Here is a 9,889-nt window from a genome sequence, read left to right as displayed (position 1 = left end):
TTTTGAAAGCATATCTCTTATAGGGGCCTATTTTACTTTATTTTATTTTTCTTTTTTCTTTTTCATTTTTAGAGAAAGAGAGAGAGGATGCAAGTGGCAGATTGAGAGAGAGAGAGAGAGAGAGAGAGAGAGAGAGAAAATCTCAAGCAGGCTTCACGGTCAGTGCAGAGCCCAAAGTGAGGATTGATCACACTACCCGGGATCACAATCCAAGCCAAAATCAACCAACTTGGATGCTCAACCAACTGAGCCACCCGGGCACCCCTATAGGGGATTAATATCAAGAATATACAAAGAACTATAACTCAACAACAGAAAAACAACAGAATTTAAAAATTGGCAAAAGATTTGAATACCTGTTTCTCCAAAAGGGATACACAAATGGCCAATAAACATATGAAAAGATTCTCAACATCATTAGTCATTAGGTAAATACAAATCAAAACCACAAGGACACAGAACTTATCACACACTATGATAACTAGGATTTAAAAAAAAAAAACGCATGAAATTGGTGTTGATAAGGATACATAGCAATTGGAATCCTCATGTATTGAAGGCTGGACTGCAAAATATTTCAACCACTTTGGAGAAAAAATTTGGCAGTTCCTCAGAAATATAACCATATACTTACCACATGACCTAGCAACTCAACTCCTAGGTATATACCCAAAAGAATTGAAAATAAGGACTCAGATGCCTGTACACCAATGTTCATTGCAGCATTATTTGCAATAGCCAAAAGATGGAAACAATACAAGTGTTCATTGGCAGATAAATGGATAAACATAATATCCACATACAATATAATAGTATCCAGCCATAGAAAGGAATGAACTTTGGTATATATCATATCATGGGTGGATTTGAAAATGATATGCTAGGGGCGCCTGGGTGGCTCAGTCGGTTGAGCGACCAACTTCGGCTCAGGTCATGATCTCACAGTCTGTGAGTTCGAGCCCCGCATCGGGCTCTGTGCTGACAGCTCAGAGCCCGGAGCCCGTTTCAGATTCTGTGTCTCCCTCTCTCTCTGACCCTCCCCTGTTCATGCTCTGTCTCTGTCTCAAAAATAAATAAACGTTAAAAAAATTAAAAAAAAAAAAAAGAAAATGTTATGCTATATGAAATGAGCCAGATTTAAAGGAAAAATGTTTTATGACCACCTATTTGAAACATCTAGAACATATAAATTCAAGAGAGAGAAATTATAACAGAGGTTACTAGGAACGGGGGAAGTGAAATGTGAAGTTACTGCTTAATGGGTACAAAAAGTTTCTCTTCAAGTTGATGAAAAAGTTTTAGAAATTCAGGTAAGGGATAAAGGATAAGTTACAACAATGTTGTAAACAAAATTAATGTCACAGAATTGCACATTGAAAGTGATTAAAATGGCAAAGTCTATGTCATATATAACACAATAAAAATGATTTAATAAACCCACAGCAATAAAAATAAAAACCATTAAAGAATATAAACTCACAATTTAATTTATATTAAAATTAAAGGTAAAACTTGATTTCAGCTCCAATATGTGAAGAGTATGGAAGTTGCCATCCCATCCTTACATGAATTATCTAAACATCTTAAAATCAACTTTTCTTGGACTTATCACTGAACTGAAGTGGCAGGAAAAACTTCTACTCTGCAATCTGGAGAATCAGGAAAACCCAGAAAGTCATAAACAAGATATGCTTACTTAATGCAGTTGCTGCTGGAGTTGTAACTGGTAGGAACACTTAAATGGTTATTTTGACAAATTGTCAGAGGTTGAGTATTGACTAGTGCGGGAGTGAGAAAGTGCTGGGAGCCACAGTCTGACAAGGAGCCCCGCACTTTCATTGCTTTTACTTCTAGTAATCTTACCATGTTCTCATGTGGAAACTCCAAAAAGGTCCCCTAATGGTTCTGGCAGGGAGAGGGGAAGTTTAATTGTGAAATACATCCAGAGCCTTATTCATAAGAAATGGTATTTTCAGGGAAAAAGAATTTACCAGAACCTTATCCTAGGTGTAGAAGGGACATTCCTATTACCCGAGACTTTTATAACTTTTCTGTTATCTAAAAGGGAGAGAGCAGAGAAATTCTTGTGAAAGTTATAGTCTCAAGACACGGGACAATAAAATACTGAGGTTTACAGAACTTATCACTACATCAACAAGGCTCTAGTGTAGTAAGAGTGGATTACAGATCCAAGAGTTGAAAGCCACAGACCCTATGAGTATGAGTATTTGAGGGAATTCCAAAGTAAACAAGGGAGACCAAAGCAAGGGCACAAGAGAAATGTGTAGCCTTGGGCACATACACCTACAGAAAACATGAAACATGAAACATTAAAAAGCCTAACAATTAGCCAGATTAACATGAATCTTCATACTATGGGATTACTTACTTCAGTTCCTATTACTTGATATGAAATTCCCAGTTTCAACAGAAAATAAAAAAGGAATTCAAATAAACAAGGAAAAAATACAGGCTGAAAAGACAAAGCAAGCATCAAACTAGACAGGTATGATTAAATTATCAGGAAAGAAACTTAATGATGATAAATATGTTTAAGTCTCCAATGGAAAAAGTAGATGGCATGCAAAAGCATATGGGCAATATATACAGAAGATGGAAATTTTAGGAAAGAAATAAAAGAAAATGCTAGAAAATAAATACCATATAAGCAATGAGGAATGTCTTTGACGACCTAATCAGCAGATAGGACATGGTTGAGGATGGAATCAGTGAGCTTACATATAGGTCAATAGAAACTTGCCAAACTGAAATAAAGAGTTAAGAAACAAAAAAATCCCCAGAACATCCAAGATCAATGAGCTGAATTCCATAGCATGTAATATACATATACTTGAAATAACACAAGGAAGATAAACAATTCAGAAGAAATTCTCAGAGAATTAATAACCCATAATTTTCTAAAAATGATGAGAAAGATCAAACCACAGATCTGAATTAGAAGACCAAGCAGGATAAATACCAAAAAACTGATACCTAGTTATATTATATTCAAACCATACAAAACCAAAGACACAATCAAAAATTTGAAAGAAGCTGGAGCAGGGGTGGGAACATTACCTATAGAGGAACAGAAATGAATTACAACAGACGGCTTTTTAGAAACCATGTAAGCAAGAAGTGGGGCATCTGGTGGCTCAGTTGGTTGAGTGTCCAGCTCTTGATTTCAGCTCAGGTTATGATCCCAGGGTCATGGGATTGAGCCTCATGTTGGGCTCTGAGCTGAGCGTGGAGCCTGCTTAAGGTTCTCTCTCTCTCTCTCTCTCTCTCTCTCTCTCTTTCTCTCTCTCTCTCTCTCTCCCCCAATGTCCCTCTCCCCTACTTGCTCTCTCTAATTTAAAAAAATTACAAAAAAAAGAAAGAAAAGAAACCATGGAGTAAGAAGCAAGAAGTAAGTGGCATGAGAGGAAAACAAGAAACAAAACAAAACAAAACAAAACACCCTACTGACCAAGAGCTCTATATCCAGTGAAATTATCCTTCAAATGTTAAGGAGAAACACTCTCTCAGACGGGCAATACTTAAAAGACCTATGAAAAAAATTTCTCTACATAAATTTCTATTGCAAACTATTGTTGAACAACAGCTCATCATTTGGCATAATATGCTCCACTTAATAAACCTTAATTTAATAAACTCATAACATGCAGTTAATTTTTTAAATTTTTTTTCAATTTTATTTTAATGTTTGTTTATTTTTGAGACAGAGAGAGACAGAGCATGAGGGGGGTAAGGGCAGAGAGACAGAGAGGGAGACACACAATCAGAAGCAGGCTCCAGGCTCTGAGCTGTTGGCACAGAGCCAGACGCGGGGCTCGAACTCAGGAGCTGTGAGATCACAACCTGAGGCAAAGTCGTATGCTTAACCAACTGAGCCACCCAGGCTTCCCACACGCAGTTAAATTTTAAGGTGATGGATTCATTCTGCATGGCACTGTAATAGTAAATACATGATATCAATGATGGTCAAAATTAGAGAACTTTATATCCCAATGAATGAAATAATGTATACAATTAAAAAAATCATTCACAAGGTTGGGAGATCTCAGATGAAATGCAGAATGTGACAAAATAATCTAAATGTATAAACCTCACTTAAAGAGATGGAGAATAAGGAAGCACCCTAAATAAGTTTGAAAATTAATGGAATCTGAAACCAATCTACAACATATCTAGGAACTGAACAATTAAATTAATGAATGGTGAAGGATGAATACCAGGTTTCTCATTATTGGAGTCAGAGGTTACAGATAAATACTGGGAGGGGGCTAGAATCATTTCTCTGGTAACGGAATAGAGCAGGAGACATTGGTATGAATTTATGTTTAGTTTAATATAGAAGTAGTTACATATAGAAACATAGATTTGTGTATGTACACAGGTAACCAAACATACATATATTTCCTTGCTCTATTAGCTGAAGGACCTAGACATTGTAGTTGTAATAATCACACCTAGCACCCAGATTTTAACTTCTTTATTCATTCATTCATTCATTCGTTCGTTCATTCATTCATTCTCAAGTTAGTTAACATACAGTGTAGTCTTGGCTTCAAGATCAGAATCCAATGATTCATCATTTACATATAACACCCAGTTCTCATCCCAACAAGTGCCCCCCTTACTGTCCATCATCCATTTTCCCCACCCCCATCAACCCTCAGTTTGTTCTCTGTATTTAAGAGTCTCTTGTGGTCTGCCCAGATTTTAATTTCTACTACTATTCGCCAACAAAAGAAACCAGGACTCCTCAGAGAAAAGGCTGATTCTAGGACCAGGACAGGAAATACACATGATGAATCTGGAACATATTGTGTCTAGAAAGCTAGAAAGTGATAAACAAACACATGCACCACAATAATGTGAAAAGGTCAAGAATCAACTGGAAGAGTTCAGTTGGCCAAGCAGGAACAATTCAAGCAGTAAAAACAACAAAAAGAAGTATTGAATTATAACCAAAATGTAACATAAATATACATGAGTCCATACTTATATACACCAATAACCAAATGAAAAAAATAGGAGAGAAGAGACAAATCTATCATGGAGAAGAATTCCAAATAAATTTTTTGTAGATACTCCATCCTTAAGGAGAGGAAGAATAATTCCTCATTCTCTTTAAGTGTGGGCTATACACAGTGACTTATTTCCAGAATACAGTATGGAAAAGAGGAAAAAAGAGTAATTTTAGGGTGGAGAAATCTGACAAACACTATTTCAGCCAGGTGATCAAGATGAACATGAATAGTGATAAATCATATTGATAGTACATCGCCTTGATATTATGTGATAAAATGGTATGTTAACCCTATGGTCCTAGCAGAAACACATAATCATAGTCTAACCATGAGAAAAAAAATAAAACAAATCTAAAAAAAGGTAAATTCTTGATTTCATTTAGTAAGTTGTTTTTTTCATTTCCTTTGGCCACCAGTGGGATTTTTTAAGCATGTAGTCCAATAAAGTCATCCATTTTGACATCTAGGGATTATTTTTGTTTATTTCTTCCTGGCATATGGTGAGACAACTCAATCTACAGATTCAAGTGTTCCTTTATTTCAGAGGAGTTTCATTCCATAATAAAGTTAATTATGCATATATTTTTTGTTTCATTTGTTCTGGTTTGTTAAGAGAAACCAGTTATCCCATTTTAAGGGCTTAGGTTTTGCTTTCTATATGAAACTTCTAATTAATTATTCCTCTGTGTAGGTTTTTAAAGCACTGCCCATAACTTCCATAGGCCTCATTCTTCAGGTCTCTGACATACAGTGATGTATGTTGAGTCTACACTTCATTGAACATAAACCAACATGGGAAAAAGTAAAATGTTTTTCTTTTGGTTTCACAATCCATTCAATACCACTGAAATACAAGAAGCACTTGGATACTTTATGGTTCACCTGCTATTACTGACATTATTTAGCATCTGTAAAGCTGAAACTCAGGTATCTCCTTGTACCTTTTCCAACGTGTTTAGTCTTGCTACCAAGTCATTTCTCTTAGATAACAGACGTAGCAGTTAAAAAAATAACATTCATGGGGTGCCTGGGTGGCTCAGTCAGTTGAGCGTCCAACTCTTGATTATGGCTCAGGTCATGATCTCACAGGGTCATAAGATTGAGCCCCACATGGGGCTCGATGCATGCTTGGGATTGTCTCTCTCCCACTCTCTCTGCCCCTCCCTGGCTCATGTGTTTATGCTCTCTCTCTCTCTCTCTCATAAATAAACAAATGTTTACATGCATTGACTCATCAAACTATGACAATGCCATGAGGCAGTACTTCAAAATGAATGAATGAATGAATGAATGAATGAATAAATAAATAAATAAATAAATAACATTCATCTAAACATACTGGCTTTTGTGCACTTAATGCATTTGTCATCTACAAAGTGATGCTCTCTTCTTGTTGCTTTCATTTCCAACTTCCAAAGTATCATCTGTACAATTCAAGGGGCATTAACAATTGAAGGGGCTCTTTTCCAAAATTCTACATGTCTTTATTTTACAAGAATTGTGAGAGATCATGAAATTATACTTCAATTTGATCCTATACTTCCAGAATCTGTGGTTTCTGCTTGTGGTCTTTTCCTAAGTACACTATGTATGTTGTTTTCTTCTTTGCTTTTAGCTCTTTCCATGAGAAGTTATGAAATAATAATCAAACTCCACTGTTTTCATGTATATGTACATGCATATGAAATAGAAGTATACAGATGATATATGTATATATGTTATTTTATATATTCATATACATACATATTTTAAGATTTCTTAACTCATTATTTTTAAAGATAGATTTTCTTTATTCATGACCTCAACAGTATTTCTTTAGATTATAGGAGCTTTGAGCACAAATACTTAGGAGAAAACAAGTTAAGATTGCATTATCCTGCAACTCATTAGTAGTAACATATTGCAAAGTGAAACAGCTTGGAAAAGAGGCAGGAAGGGAAGGGGTGTGAGGGAAGGAAGGTAAAGAAAAGGAACTAAGATGATCAAGTGGAATTCTTTTAATTTTTGACAGCTATGAAGTTCTTGCAAGCACAGCTCTCTGCAAATTATTTTCCAAACGTGTCCCAAACGGAACAAAAACAGAGAATCCCTTAAGAACCTGAAGAGGTGCAACATTAAAGGCTACGATTATCTAGTAGCAAGTTGTCGGCTGCCTCCTCTTACTGTTCTCAAGAGTTAGTGGGACGAAAAGGTCTTCCCCGTGATTGTTTTCATTTCTTTTTCCTGAGCATCTGGGCGTGCACGGTTCAGAACCTTGAGGAAGTCAGAAGTTTTTGCCCGTGCGCGTGTGTGAATATGGCCTTAGAGCACTTAATGCAGTTGTGCACAGAGTCCTGGAACTCTGTGTGGATCAGGCCGATGGTGTAGTCTCGAGCACTGGTATTGGTGTGGCGAGGGAACAGCATGAAGGTTAACAGAGCCAATGTTCTTGCCACCACAGCACTGACGTCTTCTGGCTCCAAAGGAGGTGCCCTGTGTCTAAAGAGGACCTGTGCGACTGTGTGGCTGGCTCTGCGTCCTTTGAACTCCTGCATAGTCTAAGGCCATACACCCTGAATGCGCCCGATCTTGTCTGAACTCCTGCATGAACACTTTTCCAATGACCAAATCATCGTTATCCTTAAACACTGAAGACTACTGTGACTGTCTTTTTTATACTCACCATCCCTATAATGGATTACTGTCCTGTTCTCTCCTTCCTTGCCCTCTTCTTGGAATTGGAAGTATTTCTCAAAGACCGAGGCAAAATAATTTCGTTTCAACATGCCAGCCTGATACACAATGGAATCCTTGGATTCTGGCAGATTTCCAAGGTTGTATAGCAAAGAGACATTGTATCTTGATTTGGGATTTACCAAGAAACTCCCATACACCCTCTTTAATAACTCATCAGCACCAAATATCTGAAGTTCCTTGTAGAATTTCAAAGAAATACTGACCATCACTTTTGTTTTGTCTCCATTAGGATTTGAAATATGATAGAAGACTCCATTGAACAAAATCTGCAAATGTTACTTCTACTGCTTCTGGTTTGTTATTGGTGGCTGGGTTCTTGAACTTGAGCGTGAGTATCTCCTCAATGATGTGGTTGTTCACCTCCAGCAGGATCAGGGTGGTGGCTACACCCGCCCCCCCATTCCCTACAAGCCTGAACCTGCCTGCCAAGTCAACCCACCCCTGCCTCAACAACAAGCTCAGTCCCCTCAAGGCCCCAGCCCTGGCAGGTGTCTTCTGCTCTCACACCCACTTCTGCTTTGCTGCCCAGATGCGCGGCCCCGTGGTGCCATTTTCCTGCCATTCCCTAGTGTACGCACACATAGGGCTAACTCATTACTTTCTTGTCTTACATCATTGCTACGTGTCCAAGATACATTATTAAATGAAAGAAGCAGGCCACAAAGTAGCATAGATATACTTTGAAGGAGATTACAAAAAGTTACCCTAGCATTTTAATAGTTGTTTTTTTATTGATGGTAAAATTGCTTGTGGTTACTAATTTATAATATTGTCTAAAATTTTATGAAAATTTATTAACATATATTTGTTTATAAAATTTTCCTTTGCAATAACTAAACAAATTCTTGTTCTGACAGAGCTCATATAACAATGTTTTTGTGGACCAAAATGATAAACAAGTAACTCCATTAAATGTCAGAATGCAAGTATTACACAAAAATTACAAAGATCTATCAAGGTTCAAAACAGAGGATTACTGCTGGAAAGTTGTTTAACTAAACTTTACAAATCTATATATAATTCAAAGGAATCCTGTAGTAAATTTTTAAAGAAAAGAGAAAAAAAATCATTTGTATGATGGGAACCCTTATCACATAGACTGTTAGGAAAAGTCGTGACTTTGAATATTAATTGTCTTCCATTATGAAGATGGGAGAAATACCCACGCTTCTTTCAAAGGCCCATGTATACTCTTAATCCTCTGTCACAGTCACCCTACTTCTCTTACAATATGAAGAACTGCCTGGTGTCTGCTCTGGTTTGATAGAGCTTAATTTTGTATGTAAAGACTGGCAAACGTGTTTATAGGCATTCTTGTTTGATCCCTGAGTCACGTGATCTGAAACTGCCCCAGCTGCTTCCTTACGCGCAGTTTTAACCATAGTTCCTAACTCAACTCTATACCTTCTGCCCAAGTACCAGCTGTGAATCCTGACAGCAATCATGAACGATTCTAACTTAACTTCTGCTTAGCTGTAACCTCAATATGCTGTGACTATTGCCATCCACATTCCACCCCAATCCTGTCCTCTGCCCCATCTCTTTTACACACACATACACACAAACCCTGTTCATATAATCACATCTAAATCTGTTACCCAAAGCCAGTTTTAGTTTCTGAAAGCCAACCCAAGAATATCTACTCAGAACTGGACTCCTGACTGTTTTCCAGACACCTTGGCCCCTTTACTCCACCATCAAAACTTGTAATAAGTAAACATAATTATTCTCCTGTCTCTTAAAAGCTCTAATGTTCTACCTTGGCTGGTAGAGTCTGTTCTGGGGATGATTTAAATACCGTTTATCTCTTACTAGGTATGTATACTCATTTAAAATAAGGATCTTTTGAACCTCAAAGCCAACAGCCTCGTCTCTAATCCATTATTTACAACACAATAGCCTTCCTACAGCTGTATTTGAAGCAAAGAGATCTTGGATGATCGGATATGTTTGCTTGGCTTTTGCTGAAAGTGAACATTGGAAGGCAGAAATAAATGTCAGTTCTTTATTCTGTCCTTCTACAAGTTTCTCTGTCTTTGCCATCTATGTTTTAGAAATATCTGTTTTTCTCTGTTTTATTTTTAATAAATAAGAATATTGGGAAATAATCCCAGAGA

At 37.0% G+C, this 9,889-nt stretch overlaps 1 pseudogene; it reads right to left on the bottom strand.

The window, feature by feature from the left end:
• Nucleotides 1-7,130: 7,130 nt before the first annotated feature.
• On the bottom strand, nt 7,131-9,154 carry LOC125931383 (actin-related protein 2/3 complex subunit 2-like; annotated as a pseudogene).
• Between the last annotated feature and the right edge of the window lie 735 nt (nt 9,155-9,889).

This window comes from Panthera uncia, chromosome X (genome assembly GCF_023721935.1).
Source record: "Panthera uncia isolate 11264 chromosome X, Puncia_PCG_1.0, whole genome shotgun sequence".
Classification (NCBI taxonomy): Eukaryota; Metazoa; Chordata; class Mammalia; order Carnivora; family Felidae; genus Panthera; species Panthera uncia.
Note: the sequence above shows the minus strand (reverse complement) of the source record. Positions and strands in the feature narration are given on the sequence as shown.